This window comes from Cottoperca gobio, chromosome 2, assembly GCF_900634415.1.
Source record: "Cottoperca gobio chromosome 2, fCotGob3.1, whole genome shotgun sequence".
Classification (NCBI taxonomy): Eukaryota; Metazoa; Chordata; class Actinopteri; order Perciformes; family Bovichtidae; genus Cottoperca; species Cottoperca gobio.
The window spans coordinates 8959584-8977189 of NC_041356.1; the positions used below are offsets into that span (position 1 = coordinate 8959584).

Below are 17606 nucleotides of genomic sequence, written 5' to 3' on the forward strand. Positions count from 1 at the left end.
TCGCCATGGAGACGGCGTGCGGACGTCCTGTGTGAGGGGAGATGTTTCCTTTTACTAAAAATGAGTTTTGACTGAATAATTTTCTGACTGACCTTGTTCGGGAAATGAGAACACGTGCCGTCCCTGCAAACTCCAAGGTCCTCGCAGCCAACGCGCTTTTATTTCGGAAGATGCAGCTTTGCAACGCTGTCGGCGAGTTGAATCGTGGGTAAACATGAGATTAAAGATGTGAAGGCAACATTTGCATTTCACATGTTTACCTGGATTATTTTCCTATCGCATACACATAAAACATCACTCAATCGTAACAGTTTAACGGAAGTCACCAACAAGACACGTGTCCTCCGATGTCCTTCCGCCCACAAACTAGTTCCAAAGTGTCCCCGGGCCCTGCCAGTCCCGACAGAGATTAATCTGTGTGTGTGTGTGTGTGTGTGTGTCTAAGTGTGTCTGCTGAAGTTAACACTGTCTGTCTCTGGAAGAAACCTCTGGTCCCATGAGTAACCAAACTGACACGCACACAAAAACATACACTCATCATCCCCATAACACACACACACACACAAACATTCTTAAGGCATGAGTAACCCGGGTTGGAAGCATCAGGGGACGACCTTGCATCTAAAACCGAATGCCCCTCTTCACAAATGATTTGTGTCCAAAAGCCACAGTCGTCCTCCCGTACTCCTGCAGTTCTTCTTCAGGGTTCTTTGAGGAGACTTAACTTTGACTTGGACTTCCTTGACACTCCTCCTCTTGCACTTTCCCCGCTGAGACGTGTTGCATAACACTTGGCTTTAGTCGCCAAAGTGTCTTAAGTCAGAAATGTTTCGCCGTGTAGGGTTGTTTTTGTGTACGGTAATGAATTGAACAATGGCAACTGGCGGTTATGTTCAGCCGGGTTCATTCACGTCATGTCATTTTGTTGCACTGAAGAAGCCGCGAGTGAGGTTTAGCTAATGTTACGCTCACTTGCTAACTCACCATTACAAGAGTCACCGCAACAAAATATAAAACATAGGTCCAGTCATTGTTAGAAATGCTACATGTTGTACCTTTAAGTGACAAATGGACTAAAACCAGAGACTGATAGAGAAATGTTCTTTGGGTACTTTGTCTTTTATTAATATGAAGTCTGGGAAGACAAACGTTCTCCACTTCCTGTTTTCAATCAATGTTGCTGTGGTACAAGGACATTGGTCATCTGTTGTCGTCTATATATTAATTATTTCGTCTTCCTCTATACTTGCAGTCAATTTTCAATCCTATTATCAGCTTAAATACATAAGGAGGACTGCTAAATACAATGTGATATCCCTTTGTTGAAGTGAACATTTGACATGGTGTATAGCCACTCGGGAACATCTGTTACAGGTAATGTAGTGCTTGGACTTATCTTAAATAATCCTACTTTATAAAGCACAGAAACCTAACACTGGGGCTTTATTACTGCTTTGATATTGCCTCTAGGTTTGACAGATACAGATCAGTCTCTTCATTAGCAGCTCCACAACATCGTCCTCATCTCTTTGGTGTTCTTAGTACACAATCATCACAGATCAACATCTGCGTTGACAGATCAACTGCTTTAATGCAACTTAATCTCATCAAGTGAGTACTGTTGCATGCATTTGATATTTTAAGATCAAAGCATAGTAAAAAAAAAGAAGAAAAAACTCCTGCAATTCATGTATTTGTGTGGGTGTCTTCCACCAAACATAGATGACTGCTGGCACACAGGCAGCCAAGCTGACAAATTAAACATGAAGTAGCAGGTTCAAACCACAGCGCTGACCGCAGGGTGTTGTCCAGCTGTGAGATGTCACACAGTGGCTGGCAAGTATTTCATTGGCGGTGTAAACCATCAAAGGGGTAACTGACAGACCCTGATTAAGGCACTGAACTTTAATGGTGCTGCACTGTGGGTAAAACTCCACCAGCCATTGCAGTAAAACACACGATACCTCAGATTCTGCCGTGTGTGGACAGTTGGAAACGCAGCATTCATTTTGGCATTTTGGCGTTTTTCAAGTTGGGAAAAGATATTTCACCATAGTGTTCATTTTACACTATTTGACACTGGAAACAAGCACAAAAACAATTGTTTATTTCCTAGTCTATGAAGATGTGAAACTAACAGTATGTAATCAAAACGTCTGGTGTCTTACATGCAAAGAGCTTAACACAATTAAGCGAGGACATCAAGAATAATGCTCGTAATGCTTGTTTTGCTTTTTGTTGCCAGCGCCTGAAAAACGAGCTGCCTGGATTCTGTTAAACTAGATTAAATTGGGCGTAATAAAGTTTGTGTGATGTATGTTTTAATATTGATTAAAAGGGGGTTATGATGGACGACCACTGCAGAAATACTCTCATTGGATTGATGCTTCACTTTGGAGTGTCTCGTGACTCAAAAGCGTGAAGGCAATTCCTCACGTACCCTGGTGGCACGACACAATGTAGCCCGCGGAAATGCCCATACGTCTAAATCGCAAAACCCAAAATCGATTTGAAATTGAGCCCGAAACGGATCTCAAAACTGTATTCATCATTTAAAGGATGCACGGAGTGACAGGATGCATCTCCGTTGGTTTTACACCCAGTGCTAGAATAAAGATGCTCTATTCAGAGGAGCTCTCTGTGTTCTTGTCAAGCTTGATTTGTTCTCCTGCAATGGCTCTGTGCATACCAGAGTGACACAACAACCTCTGCAAGCCCGAGATAAATTCATAATGGAGATGTGAAAGAAAGCACACACACACACACACACACACACGAGTGAACAGGTGGGAGGAATCACCTGACTTACTGTAATGCACAACACCAGTGTTCTGCATTTTTATATGAATGTATTCGAGTCATCTTAAACATAATTCTTTAGGTTTGTGCTATTCTGTATTCATGGTTTCATTAATTTTTTTTATGTTTCCAAGAAGAAGCTCTGGAAATTGAATTTGTCTGGATTCTGGGATGCTCTACTATTCGTCATTAGGTTAGAAATGAGTTTTACCGCTTGATTATTTTCCCCTATTGAAATGTGAACACAAGAGACGCTTTATCTCGTCGCTGAAATCATACATCAAATGGCAATGATTAAATCCTGTTAATTAAGCCGGTTACAAAGACTAAGTATGTATTCAACCGTTTGCAAATGTAAAGTAAGGACCTCTAGTTTCCTCTGAGATCATAGCTTCAGTTCTGCGGTGCGCACAAAGCCTCAAGGATACACGACGAGACTCGGCGAGATAAAGGAGTACCAAAGAGGGGTAATGTAATGTGAGAACAATACGGTTGGGTTAATGAGAATATCAGTCTTTGTCAATTTGCGGAATATGTTCTCAAGCGTGATGTCTGCTGCTCTAAAGGTCAGATGAGGAAAAAGATGAACGTGCAACCTGGAACATCTCCAACTCAAAGCTAGACAGCGAATTATTGATTGGAGCCATAAGGAGCTGAAAACACAAGTGAACACAAGCCTGACTCGACATCTAGAGAAGATTTCGTCCTCCATCTAGTCATTTTACACTCTGATTTTGAGATGCGAGATAGGGGGGGGGGGGGGAAATCAATGTCGAAGAGAACGCAAATGTTGGTTTGATGCACTGTTTTTATACACTTTAAAGAGACAAATATGGGACGTCTCTGCCCTGCCATGTGGGAAATAAAGCGCAAATCATACTCATCACTTGTGCCTTTGCAGACAAAAAGATACTGTGAGGCGGAAAAATGATTGACTGCTCTACTATTCCCAGTCTAGATGCTTCTATAGTCTAGTGTGGAAAGCCAGGATAAAGTAACCAGACGTTGATTTGAACATGTAAGCAAGCGGCTGCCTGCTTTCACACCCAGCAGGCACATAGTGACACGAGCATTAATTTGGAGTTGTGTTTGTGGCCACGCCAATTATATCCATTCTCTTTCTACCTCTGTTTTGGTCACCACCGACTCCTTAGGGATATTCTGGCTCTTCAGTGGCTAAATTCTCAACTTCTCTTGTTAGCTAGTTTTAAACTTTGATGGTTTTCTGTTGATTTGTCAGAGTTGGAAAAGAGGACGGTGACTAAATCAAAAAGCCATACAACCAAAACAATAAGCTGAAAGATGCTAAAATGCTCCATAAAGCTTATAGTAACTGCAGATTGGGATGACTCCTTTCATATTATACGCAGTCTCATGATGTCACTTGAGAAAAGTCATTTAAGAGCGGCATGAACACTGCCATATTATAATTTCATCCCTCACAGAGTCGAATAAGATGTGTTCGGTAAAGCACGTACTGCACATTTAATTTTTGGTTCAATTAGAGCTCCATTAAAGGGGGCAGCCTGTGTGAAATAGAAATGTAGAAATAAGTGACATGTCACAACTTCATTTAACTTTACCTACTGTCCACTGTGTTGTCTCGAGATCCGCTAATAGGTCCACAATGAATGGTCAGCCCTCAATTATGCTCCTCCACCCTTGTGTTCTTTCTTCTTCCGACCCTCCACATGCATCTCTGTGGCCAGGCAAATGTCACAAAATGCCAGGCCAGGCTCACCATTCCAAAAGCTAAATGTTAGTTCATCTGTTATGTCAATTTCCACTCAGCCCGACCAGCTGTTGTCTGGGTTGGCTCTCTTTAGCCTCAGTGACAGGAATATGAGATTGATCCTTTGCCCTGTGCTGGCTTTAGTATGTCAGACATTAGCAATAGATGCTGAGAGGATGGTGGAGAAACATACTAACTGGGTGCACGTCCAATCCATATTGAGTTACGAGGATCCCATCCAAATGACTTTCAATGGGCACTTGCGTTTTTATTAATTTCTCTCAAACCAGATTGCTCCATCTCAGATCAGATTTTGACCTCCCCAGACCTCCAGACCTCCCCGATTGCTGATACATTTTGTTGCGCTAGCCCTCAACAGTCTACTTCTTACAGTCTTGTCAATAGGACATTTTTAAAAGGCACTCAAGGAAATGAGACATATTGTTATTGCTTTTAAAGTGCACCCTTTTGTTCATTATGGGGGCGATTCATCAAACAATCCGCTTGACATATTCGTTTTACAAATGCTGCACGGCTATAAACAGTTTGCAACGGCGTCTTTCCCTTTTGAACTTTTGTTTTTGAACTTCGTGACAAGTTTTCACATCTGAAATTGTCCACTGTGTGACTGCATCTGGAGGACAATGAACCTTCTGTTGTGTTAATTAAAGCTTTATGAAATGAAGCAGACGACAAATAAGCACGCCATGGCATGTTGTTGGAGTAAAAATATTACTTCCGCATAATTACCTTTAATATTGTATTTAGAGGAGCGACTTATTAGAATTGCAATCCAAACAGAGCGTCGCAATCAAATATGGAAACAAAGATAATTCTCTAGGATTATTGCAAAGAATGAATCTAATACAAACGTATGAAGAAAGCAGCACTATTGCAGATTATGGGTGTTGTGTGTAGACACATCTAGGTATATTGCATGCCCTGTTGGTTATCATTGACGGGGAAATTACCATCCGAGGGATTCAGCCTGACAAGTATGTGCAGATTGAGAGAATCTCTTCAAGTATACCCTTGGTAACCGTTCCATCTCTCTCTCTCCAGTCCGTCCTTCTCCCACAGTGACACTCAACATCTGTAGCCACTGTGACACAATCTGCAAGTAATCTATAATCATAAATCCGATGACATCTTGTCTGGACGGTGGGGGGGGTTACATCCCCGGCAACACAGGAGCAATATCACCGTCCACTAGCCAAGCATCTGCAGCACCTCCAAGAACCTTGAAATTAGAACAACCGAGCGGAAGAAAGGTTTTTTTTTTATTTTAAATCCTTTCTGACACATTCACAGGCACACATTCTAGACATTACTGGATGTACCATTTCATCAGGTTAATTTGGCGTTTTATTAAAAATCCGATTCGGGCTGGTCAATGTCGTTCGCCACCGATGCTATCAAGGTTCTTCCATTACCACAGGCTGTGAATACATCGCTGTCCACTGAGAGCGATGGCGCGTGGACGTATTTCTCAGCTGCTTCAGAGGTAAATGTCTCTAATGCTGTAATGAAACGTGCCTCATCCTGCCTTAAAGTGAGACCGTGTACCTTTTGTACCTCGTATGGATGTAATGAAAAACACCTGCTCAATTCGATACGCTCAGAGTCCTGCAGCAGGTCGGGGACCTGGCGGTAACCTGCAAAAGAGTTGCCTAACCGGTAAAAAAGACAATTGTATAAATCCACAGGTTATAAAATAACTATATGCAGACGCACAGCAGGTGAGAACTAAAATATGTTGGATTTTTCTGAAGGAATCAGAAATAGAAATGATAAAGTGAATGAAAATGGAAGAGCTATTGGCAGCTTTGATACAATCATACAAGTCTTAAAAATGCCAAACTCGTCAAATGGTAACGCGCTTTAACAGTGATGTAAAGTACATTAAACGCTTTAGATTCATGCTGTTTTCGTTCCATTCCTTTCCAATCTAATGCATCTCGCACCACATGCTTAGATAGACCAATGATTCCTACATATAATCAGGCCATATTTCTATCTAGATTGCATCTATCATTCTACTTTTTCAATGCATACTGTACTTTAAAATCCCTTCATCCCATATATGGCAAGCACGGATACATATTTCCTATTGTCCAGTAATCCATGATAGCATCAAGTTCATGCAGTATCTTGCTCCAAGCCTATCTCTATGGTAAATAGCCTGCGATAACCGTACTTATGCCTCATGCAGCCAAGTTGACATCTATGAAATAACACCGCTATTAGCCGCTAATGGTGAGCTCCACAAAAGACAGATTTGGAGTGAAGACACTTAATTCTCCAGGGGTCAAGCACAATAAGGGTGTGTGTGTGTGGCTGTACAGTATGATTGTATAATGGTGCCACTTGATCACAGTTGAGGTCACTGGAGAGCTCTTTAACAACTGTGAGTGTTGTTCTTGAAGATTAGCGTGAGCACAGATGGATGGTTTGGAATGGCAGTTTAATTAGAGCTTGTTATCGCAATCTATAACTGCGATATAATGTATCGGAGACCCTGAGGGTTATTATTCACTGTCAAAACACTGTGAAAAGGGCAAAAAAAGTCGGTAATACATGTTGTAAGATGAGCAATAACACACTTTGTATTCACCTGATACCAAGCGATAAACGCACTACTGTTGGAACAGTATCGCGCTCTGTAATGCACGTTTAGAGGTCTGATATATCAAGCTCATCTCAGGTGTAAATCATTTCCCTGGTGAACAAGATGGATTTATATTATCCAGTAGAACCTGACCTGCGATATGATCGCACATGTAGTGCTAATGGAAGTGTGGTTGATTGCACCGTAGCACACATGATGAATTGTTAAGCGACGGCTTACAGCTAGCTGGGCTGGTTTTTGTGGGCAGCTAATGTTGGGTGATGTCAGCTTCTGGACTCGTGCAGAGATCTGTAGGAGAAGAGAAGCCCTAATTACGAAGTCTAGACCTCCAGCGTGTCACTATAGAGTGATTTCTAAAGGGACTGACTGGTCAAATATTTCGAAGACAGATTGTTCGATCGCTCGTTAATGTGAAATCTCAGCAGGCTGGTGTTTTTAGTTTGACGGATATTTGACTGAGACCAAGCTGCTCTAGAGACAAAACTACTCGATAACTGTAGTATACAACTGATGCAATAATCTGGCCAAGCTTCCAAATTCAAACTGTAAACTGTTAATTTTCAATCTTTATGGTGCATTGGTTATTTGATTAACCATATGCCGATTAATTCCATGATTGTAAATTAATACATTTTTAATGTCAATTAGTCAATAAGTCAATTAGTGGATTAACAAACCATTCAGTCCCAGTTTCTCAGTTGGATATGCTGCATTTTTGTTTTGTCTTATATGATAATAAACAGAATATATTTGGATTTTTATAATGTTTTTTACAATTGTACCACATTTTTTAGGCCAACAGATGTTATTCTTTTATCTTTGTTTTGGTCTCCACCGACTCCTGCGGTAAAAAGCTCTTCAGCAGTTATTCTTAGATTCAGTAGCTAGTTGCTAAAACTCTCTTAGAGCTGATGTTCGCATACGTTGGCTTTATCGCAACTTTCTTCGATTTAAAAACCGATCCCTTTAAACGAGGCTTGTGAGCAAAACCAATCAGTATGCGAGACCCTCTTCCCTATTAGACATGTGATGTACTGCTAATATGAAAATATAATAAGTATCACTTTAATAGCTGCCTTGTGGCAAGGGTACATGTCTAAAATAGAAAACTATTATTTTTCACAATGAGGAACTCGACTAGAAAAGTGACAACTCAGTTGAACCCCCAAAGCTGGACATTTAATGGCTCTGCGTCCATGACATGTTTGTCTAACTCCAACCTGTTAGCACAGGCATCGTTCCATGTCCCTTTTGACAACACAATAATTCCCCTATATGTTATCAGCTCCAGATCTCAGCACGCCGAGTGACCCGCTGTGCCTTTTTTGCTAATACTGGCTTATCTAATAGCAGCTGAATATGGCAGATGCTCTGAATAATGTGGCTCCAAGTGCCGCGCACGAGAAGCGCGAGCAGCCCGGGAGATGAATCGGCCCATTGTCGACTGGTTCAATGATCACCCAAATGTTTTATTGAGCGAAATGTTTTGACCAATGATATGTGAACCATAAATATGTATTGAACACAGTTTGATGAATAGGTTAACAGTGTTTGGACTCAGCTGAGGATTTTCACTCGCAATGAAGGGAAAAAATAAATTGGAAAAGCTGAATTAGAAGTGAACCTATTGCTGCGCGTCAATAGAAAGTGATTTGCGGCTTTGGGTGTTTTTTTAAATGCGGGGGTTTGGGTCGGCGAGGATGTTTGATTATGTTTGGCCTGTTAAATCAAATAAAACTAAATAAAACGTGGGTTTGGTTCAAGTAAACAGACAAATAGAGCACTCGCATGTAAACAGAGTACACTCGTTTGGCTATTTTGGAAGGTCAAAGGTGACGAAACCTTTGTGGATGGCAACATTACAGCATTGCACTTCCTGATTCATTGCATTGCAGCTGAGCAGGTCGAGTTATAAACTGTACAAATGGGCGAAAGGAATATTAAGGGTTTATTTTTTTGAGTGCTTTTTTGCAATGAGCATAAAAAAGAAATTTCACTGGCCTGATGCTAAAACCCATAGCTCTTAAAAGCCTTCAAATGGATGACAATTTAGAGCAAACCACAGTGTAAAATAGCGTTCACTTCATCGTGCTGCCTCGTGTGCGTCAAGTACAAAGTATCTTAAAGTTTGAGCACTTACCAAAGCGCCTTTCATCATGCTGGTCTTGTTTTTAAATCCTTCTGATTTGAACTTTGTGAAGGTTCGCTCTCTGTAGATGGTGCTGTTTGCTTTGTTTGGTTCGGTTATAGTGACAAATGTGCTCCCTATAAGTTCATGCCCTTTGCTTCACTGCTCTGATATGATCTCCTAAGTGCATTGGGATTTTTCCTGTAGTGTAAAATCCGCCCCACTGTCACCCTGACATTAATGTATGGATGAGTTCATCGTTTTTTAAAGCAAAATGAGCAAAGAACTGAGATTATTTTAGTAGAACTCAAAGGAGACTTTCTGCACTCAAATGTTGGTGGTTTTAGCAAACGGATTACAAATCTAAGGGAGTTTTTTTAGACTGTGAGGTAAAGTTTAATTCCCATTTCAACAAGTCATTAAAACATTTTCGTAATAGAGATATTACCAAAGTCTGACCTTTTTTAACTCCAAATGCTGCACTGCCTACCTGTGTCTTTTACAATTGCTTTTAAAGTTGTTGTACTTATTTATGAAGCTTTAAATGACCTTGCTCCTCCATAAATCAGATTTATTTAAATTTTATGTGTAAGCCGGATCAGGTTTCTTTTAAATGTTCCTTATGTGACCCATAAAGTACTCTTTTTATGCCCCTAAACTGTGGAACTCACTGCCTGCATATTAAAATGACATATTCTCTCTCTTTCAAAGACCTATCTTTTTATTCTGACTTTCTATTTTGGAGTTATGTTATTGTCTTAGTTTTTAAGCTTGAATTGTTGTTGTTGTTGTAGTTTTTATCCATAGTGTTTATTTTATTGACATTTACATTTTTAAACTACAATATTCTTCCACACATAGCATTGGTAACAAAAGTATTTTTACAGCATCTAAAGCAGCAAATCTGAAAATAAAAAACTGTCAACAAACTGTTAGATCAAACGGTGATGGATCGAGAGCAGCCGAGCATTTATGTATGAGAACATATCGTGGATTATTAAGACACACAGTATGCAGAGGGTGCCGTGTCAAGTGTCACAGCAGAAACATGCACAGCACTGACGTCACGTAGGGACTCTAATTAATTCTGGCATTCATTTGTAGGCGTCACCTTTTTCTATACTGTGTGTCATTGACAAGCAATACTCTTTAAATGCCATGTCCTTGGTCAATCCTCTCATTTTCAACATGGCTTTTTATTTAATTTTTTGAAGTAGGACTTTGCAGCATTCAGATCCTCATTTGCACGTGTTGTTCTTACACTGCAGTGCACTGAGCTCTCGGGTCGCTATAACAAACCCGGCAGCAAGGTGTCTAATACCCGCCTTTACAAACATGCGTGGCGCGATGATTGCTGCTAAAGTTGTGGGAAAAACGGACGAACCTCTCAATTCAGATTCTTCAGCAATATGAGTCATCGACACGGATTAAAGGATCGCTCGGTGGGAGACCGAGCCATTACTGTAATGATGAAAGGCAGTGCCATCGCTGGCTTGTCAGCGAGGGAGAGTGTGCACTTTTTTACCTCCGGACTTCATTAAAAGGAGATTCAGCGGGCTTAGCCTAAAAGACCACTGCTGGCAGGGGATTGGGGGAAAAGGGCGAAGGGGGACTCTGTATGCATGTGCTTGTATGGTTTTGTGTGTTGTGGTTGTGTTCGCACGTCTCTTGTCCGTGCTTTGGTTGCAGAACTTTTTATCATGCTGTGGCCTCTGACTCCCCTCCCCGTGCTGGTCAAAGATGAAAGACATCTGCTCCTCTGACGAGGGCTGGGGGGCACTAGATATTCCTTATCGGCTCCTCCATGTGGCCCTGGGATTTGCATTGATAACTGATGAATGAACACACGTTTTTTAATTAGTGCCGTCAATTCAGCAAAAGCGAAGGTCTGGCAAGGTGTGCCAGTGCACTTTCAATTTGTAACAACACCACCTCACCTTCTATTAAAGATATTTCACAAGCAATCAAATTCTTATTTTGCCAAATCTTACAAAGGAAAATAAGAGCCTCCCAGCTAAACGGGTTTGTCAGTGCAATGTGTGATCAGATGAGTGACAAGGAAGAATGAACATAGGAACTTAGATGATTAAGATTACTGCCTCCCCGTTAAATGAACTCTACTGCATTTAATCCAATCAAAGTGAATGAATCATTCAGAAGTTACTGGCAAAGTCTCAAATTGGCAAAGCCACTGACAGTTGACGAGCTGTGGGGTTTTTACAACTGCCGGTTCGAAATTAGCATTAGATAAAGTTAATCTTCCAGCAGCCTCAGGTAGCTAGCAGGTAGTTAGCATTAGCGCTGACCCGGTGACCTAGCACTGACACGCAAACCATCACCTGACATCAGCGCTGAGTGTTTTTGTCCGTACGAAAGATTGATTTATCCAAATGAACAGAGGGAACGTTTACAGACAGCTCTTGTTCTTATCTGGTGTCCGCAGATGTAATCTCAACGCAGAGTCGACAAGGTGGACGGCTAATTTCCTGAGTGGGAAGTCTCAGGAGTCCATCAGCGGTCCGCCGGGCAGTGTACTAACATCCCAATTCAGGTGCGGGAATACAAGGTGTGGCTAAACTGACTACATGTAAACAACTCTGTGGTCTGACTTGAGTCGTTGTTCACATGTGCGGTACAGTGACGCTTTCCTTTTGAATGATTTCTTTCTTCTCAACATGTATATTTTCAGAGATCAATGAAGCTCTAAAGGAAAATATAATCTTACACTGTCCTGATGATCGCCCCAGAGGTAAAGTCTAATGTAGAAATAGTTATCTGCACTTAATGCTGTACAATATGTAAATATGTATGTACATATATACACATTTAATGGAAGAGGGGGAAAAAAGAGCTTATGCAAGCACAGATATGAGAGCTGCACTTGATTTGTTTAATAAAAATAGCATAAAACTACCAACACAATGTGTTTACTGCTGTAGCTTTTTATCTGAGGACAAAGTACACTATCATAGCATGTGTTGTCGTCTGAATTTGTTCCAAGATTGGCATCAGGCATTATTTACTGGTTGGAGAAAACAGCAGGACAATAAATAATTTCACAAGCTTGTTAGCCAGTTGAACTCTGTGCAGATTGTTTCTGTAAGCCAACGCATAGTGTTAACTTCTTTCTTTTCCGTTCAATACGTTTGGTGACAACAACAAAAGAAAGGGACTGTTTTCATTTAATTTTCTTTTTGTCTCCTTCTGTAAAACTATAAAATCAGACATGTTGTCTCCTTTTATTGTTTGTAACACTGGGGGGGGGGGGGGGGGGGGGGGGAATAATAGAGCTGCAGCGTTAATACCTGTTGTTTTGCTTTACAATCCGAACACAACAAGTCAGATTAGGCTGATTAGCTCAGACGATCATATGTATTAGACTTGTCGTCTTGCGCCAGCTGTGTCGCACCCTGTGCACATTCACATCTCTTCACCGCAATGAAAACAGCTTTTCATTTCAAGTTCAAACAGATCGCTGAGTGCCTGTCTACTCATCCATCCATATTGTGATACCTGTGTGCATGAACATCTGCTCACAACCTGCATCAATTGCTTTTTAGATGTCTTCTCATTTGCGAGCTCTGTATTTTTTTTCTTTTTACACAAGTGAATGTTTTTTTCGGAACATTTCGCACATCGATAATCATCTACCTCGTGCAAACCAATGACAGTGAAGGCTACGAACCATAATCATCTGTCTGGGTCCTCTGCAGTGCAGCATCATGTGCAACGAGCAATCTGTTGATCCAACGCAGTCTTAGATATAACACGGCTTGCCTCGGGGGGGAGTCGGCTAATATTCAACATGCTGGATCACACGATCAAAGAGTGTCTGTGGAGTGTGAGCAAAGTCAGTGAGCTCAAAGGCACATGGTGGCTATATGCACCCTACTGCATCTACTTGGTGTCCTTGATTTTATAATGAGACAGTTTGGGCTCTTAAAATGATTAATAGCTGGTGGGCGGAGCTCACTATTGACATTTCAAGCAATGCAAATGACAAATGTGGAATGGTAACGCACATTAAAAGTTCTGCGCTCGTGCATGAATCAATCCCAGTTTTGCATTCATGCTAAATATGCAAAATGCTGCGAACATACAAGATGTATCTTGTTTCAGCTCCATCTTAGTTTGTGGATAAACCAGCTGAACCTTGTTGCTTTATTTATTTATTTATTTATTTATTTATTTATTTATTTATTTATTTATTTATTTATTTATTTATATATATATATATATATATATATTTATTTATTATATATTATATATATATAATTTATATATATATTTATTTATATATATATATTAATTAATTAATTTATTATATATATATATATATATATATATATATATATATATATATATATATATATATATATATATATATATATATATATATATATATATATTCCTCTCATATCTCTCATATCTATATCTCTCTCTATCTCTCATACTCTCTCTCTCATACCTCTCTCTCATAAATATAAATATAAATATACCTAAACAAGCTCCAGCCTCTGAAAAACCTGGTGCCCTGACCAAGCTTGCATTAAATTTTATGTCTAGTTTTGAGAGAGTTTTTTTTGAGTATTCAATTACACTTGACCTACGGTGAAGAGCCAATCAATGAGCTGTGCCGGTCGCATCACATTTCAACACCCGAATAGGACTGCATGGAATTAGTCCGGCAACAAATCATTCAATCAGAGTTTTATTGTGCAAAAACTTAAAATGAATCGTCAAAATCTTTTCTCGAAAAAGTTGATGCTTTTGAAGCAACTACATGTGAATGAGCCGGAAGGAAAGGAAGATTTTCTCGAGTTCACACCTTTTCTATTTATGTTGCAGCAGATCCATGTGTCAGTTTCCTGAAAGGCACTGAGTTGTTATGGTACAGTCCTCCGGCAGCTGCTGGTTGATCACAGAGGTGTACCCTGAAGCCCACAGCAAGGGCCACTAATGGCTTGAGAAAAAAAGAAAATCTGCATCTGAGTCCCCCTCTTTCTTCTTTCTGTATATATAAGAATGCAGCCTCCAAATGTGTTTTTTTTTTTAACAGACTATTTATTCCCTCTTGCACATCATATTTTACACAAACCGCAGCTACATCGTGTACCATTCTCTCGGAGATGTCGTTCATCATCCTGCTCCGTTTCCTCAAGCCGAGTTTTAAACTTATCCGCCGGCCGAGCTGATGCTGAGCGGCTCGTTTCTCAGCCCAAGTGATAACTATCTTTTGCATGCCTGGCACAGGCGGACCTGAGAACCCTCCGTGTGTCTCTCCCCGGGGCCATCGGAGCGTTATTGATTTGAAAGTGTTCTTGATTAATTCAGGTAGAACTGTAACGGGAGAAGCCGTGCTTGTTGCAGTTTGTTGTCATCAACGTTGTGGCCGCACACAAACACACACACACACACACACACACAGTCCAGAATGCTAAGCTCCATGACAACAAATTGTTATGTAGGATTTGGATGTGGATTCACTCAGGCTTACACAACTGCAAAGCTGGCTCAGACCAAAATACTGTGGTCCGTGTGAATTGCTTTGCTCCAAAAAAGGCCTTTGCAATTTGTTTCTTCTTTTTTATTGCAAATAGATTCCTTTCTTCTTTTATGAAATCATTGTCAGTTTTGTTACGCGATAGCTTTGGGTTTCTCCCAATATTTCAAATGCTACTTTTCAAGTGAATCATTTGGCATCGCTTCAAGTGTGTCAAGAATGTGTGAAGACCCTGTTCTATATTAAGATACTATAATGTGAACCACAAATGCATATGCACATGAATAAACAGCATTCCTGCCACAACATATACCCAATAGTCCAGGCCATAGCGCATGTGATGTTCCAGCGTCTAACTTCCCCTTGTGAATTATTTATGCTCGCACTTCTCTGGACATGGGCTCGGGTGAATATTTCATGCAACTATTTGCCCACTTGTAATAGGTTTGACTTAAGTCTTGACTCTAGCATTCTTGAAGGCAGCCCTTGCCAATTGGATGGCTAAGCTTTCTCCGCCCAAAGTCTAAAATTGGGCCACAGAAGGAATGAGAGGTCTTACTCCGTTGGCAGAGCCTGATATGTGATGTGCAGCAGTGCTGATGCAGGACACTGTGGAATACCGCGCGCTGTGTATCCTGAAATATCCTTATTTTTGTGCCCACAATTATGTAGCTTCCAGTGAATTCCTCTGTAGCCAGCTGTAAAATAAAACATTCGCTAAATCATTTTTAATCCATTAAATACAAATTTGGTAGATTGGTGACTATTTCCTGAGCTGGCGAGACCATTTGATCCGGCCCTCGAGGTAATTCGTAAAACGTGCGCAAAAAGAATCCACTAGAAAAAAACTAGACATCAATATTTTAAACGGGCGACTGACTGTTTTTCCTGGCCAAGGTCAGGGTCCTTGAACACAACACGAGCGGAACGTGTCATCACGTGGTCACTCGTGTAACAAAGAGAAAGCTGGACGCGGAATGTCGCACTTTCCAGGAGAAATGTACGAGCGATTATTTCTCTGTGGAAGTAAAAGGCCAGTGAGTCTAGTTTGTGTGGACGCGCTTGCGGTGGTGAAAAATGTTCTCGAGCGTCATTACAGCACCAAACATGCACGAGCTGAAAGGACGAGTGCGTTTGGATAAAGTTAACGCTCTTCGGCGGAGTTTGGCCCAACAAGCAGCTCTCTGCAGAGTGGAACATACTAACATGGACAGATAGAGAGGTAGACCCCCACACCAAGAACAGACTGTTGCACCACTGCTGTGCGGTTATCACTGCTGTGTAATACTCACTTTATTTATATTAACCACTTGGTACTTATATTATTTTGTATTCTATTTAATTATTGTGTACTGCCTTTTTACTTCATATGTTCTTTTGATGTGACGAGATAAATGTCCCCGTTGTGGGACTAATAAAGGATTGTTGATAAAACAGAGAGACATGGATGAAAAAGTTGCTTTTTTGCACAGCATATAAGAAAGGTGAAATGAATGGGCTGCGTCTTAACATTTTTTGCAGAGGTTATGAGTTCAATAATTAGTATGGCCCTCGAAGGATGTCGTAAAAACTAAAATGACCCTTGATAGAAAAAAGGTTCCCCACCCCTGGTTTAGATGATCCATCAACGTCAGGAAAAAGGTTGAAGTAAAGAATGCAGAGTGAAGGGAACCCTTTCATTGACTTAAACACAGTTCAGCTAAGTGGAACCAACACACTGGTTTACTGCAGCGAGCTTGCAGAGTCTCGTATATTCAAATGTACAGCACATTTTTAACAGCGAGGCTCGAGACTTGACTGAAAGCTTAACTTTAAGTGTGAAACAGTGTAACATTAAACTTTTACCTCGGCTGCTAAAAGTTTAAAGCTCTGTGTATATTGTACAAATATAAATGTTTTAAATGTGTAAAGTGAACACGGTTTAATTCCCTGAAAAACGACCGATATGTTTGTCGTATGAATTTACTTGCATTCCTGCGTAGGATAGATAAGGGCGGGGATTGTGTAGGCTTATGTAGCCTTCTCTATGTGTCCATAGTAATGACTGCATCACGTGCAGAGATAAGAGACTTCGACTATTTATTAGTCTTCAAAATGTCTCACAACACATATAAAGTACACACACAGACACACACAAAGCAGCATGGATGGCACTCTAAATGCTGAGGGGGAGGAAACCACATTCATCCATCTCCCAAACCGTGGAGGCTAACGTAATCCACCCGTGGGTACAACTCGAGGAGCATTGTCTTCCCGCGCTCGCTACAAGTGCCTCCAGTTCCCGGAGAGAAATGAAGAGAAAGAGTGTGTCACATGTGGAATGTCAAGTCCCGGAATCTGTGCAGAATCGAAGCTTTGTCGAAAGCTTTCAGGCAGCGAGGTCAGGACAAGTAATGTTCCAACGTTACAACTTTTGATGGGAATAAAAAAAGGAATGTCTTTTCCTAATGGTCTGTTTGTGCACGAATGTACCAAACCTCCTCACCTAAACAAAGAACATGTTGTGGCGCTGGAACCTGGATGGCCCGCGACAACTATTTTATTTTCAAGATTGACATTTCCACTCATAATAGCAGGGACATTCTCAATCATTATTTCCTGATATAAAGTATTCTCCTCTAAAAGCCGTTTTCTTGTTGTTGTTCAAAGAGCACATTATGTTCTCCAACTCACTCTGGTTCAGAAATGCTCACTCAAGTTTTTTTATTCTGTCTAACTAACATGTTCCATCTTTATCTACTTGATTTGTCCTCTAATGGAGATCCAAAGTCTCCTCTGTGACAACCAGTCACAGATGTCACACATCATACCAGCG

At 40.7% G+C, this 17606-nt stretch overlaps 2 protein-coding genes across 10 annotated transcripts in view; one reads left to right on the plus strand and one right to left on the minus strand.

Moving 5' to 3' along the window:
• The window catches only part of slitrk5 (SLIT and NTRK like family member 5), a 427390-nt gene that overhangs the window by 303874 nt on the left and 105910 nt on the right, over positions 1–17606 (minus strand). The window lies entirely within an intron of this gene.
• The window catches only part of spry2 (sprouty RTK signaling antagonist 2), a 350030-nt gene that overhangs the window by 82374 nt on the left and 250050 nt on the right, over positions 1–17606 (plus strand). The window contains exon 2 of one of the 9 annotated variants that reach the window (XM_029446510.1): positions 11732–11839. The exons of the other annotated variants lie outside the window; for them this stretch is intronic. The gene's annotated coding sequence lies outside the window, so the exon portion shown is untranslated. The remainder of the gene's footprint in view (positions 1–11731; positions 11840–17606) is intronic. 9 annotated transcript variants of the gene reach the window in all.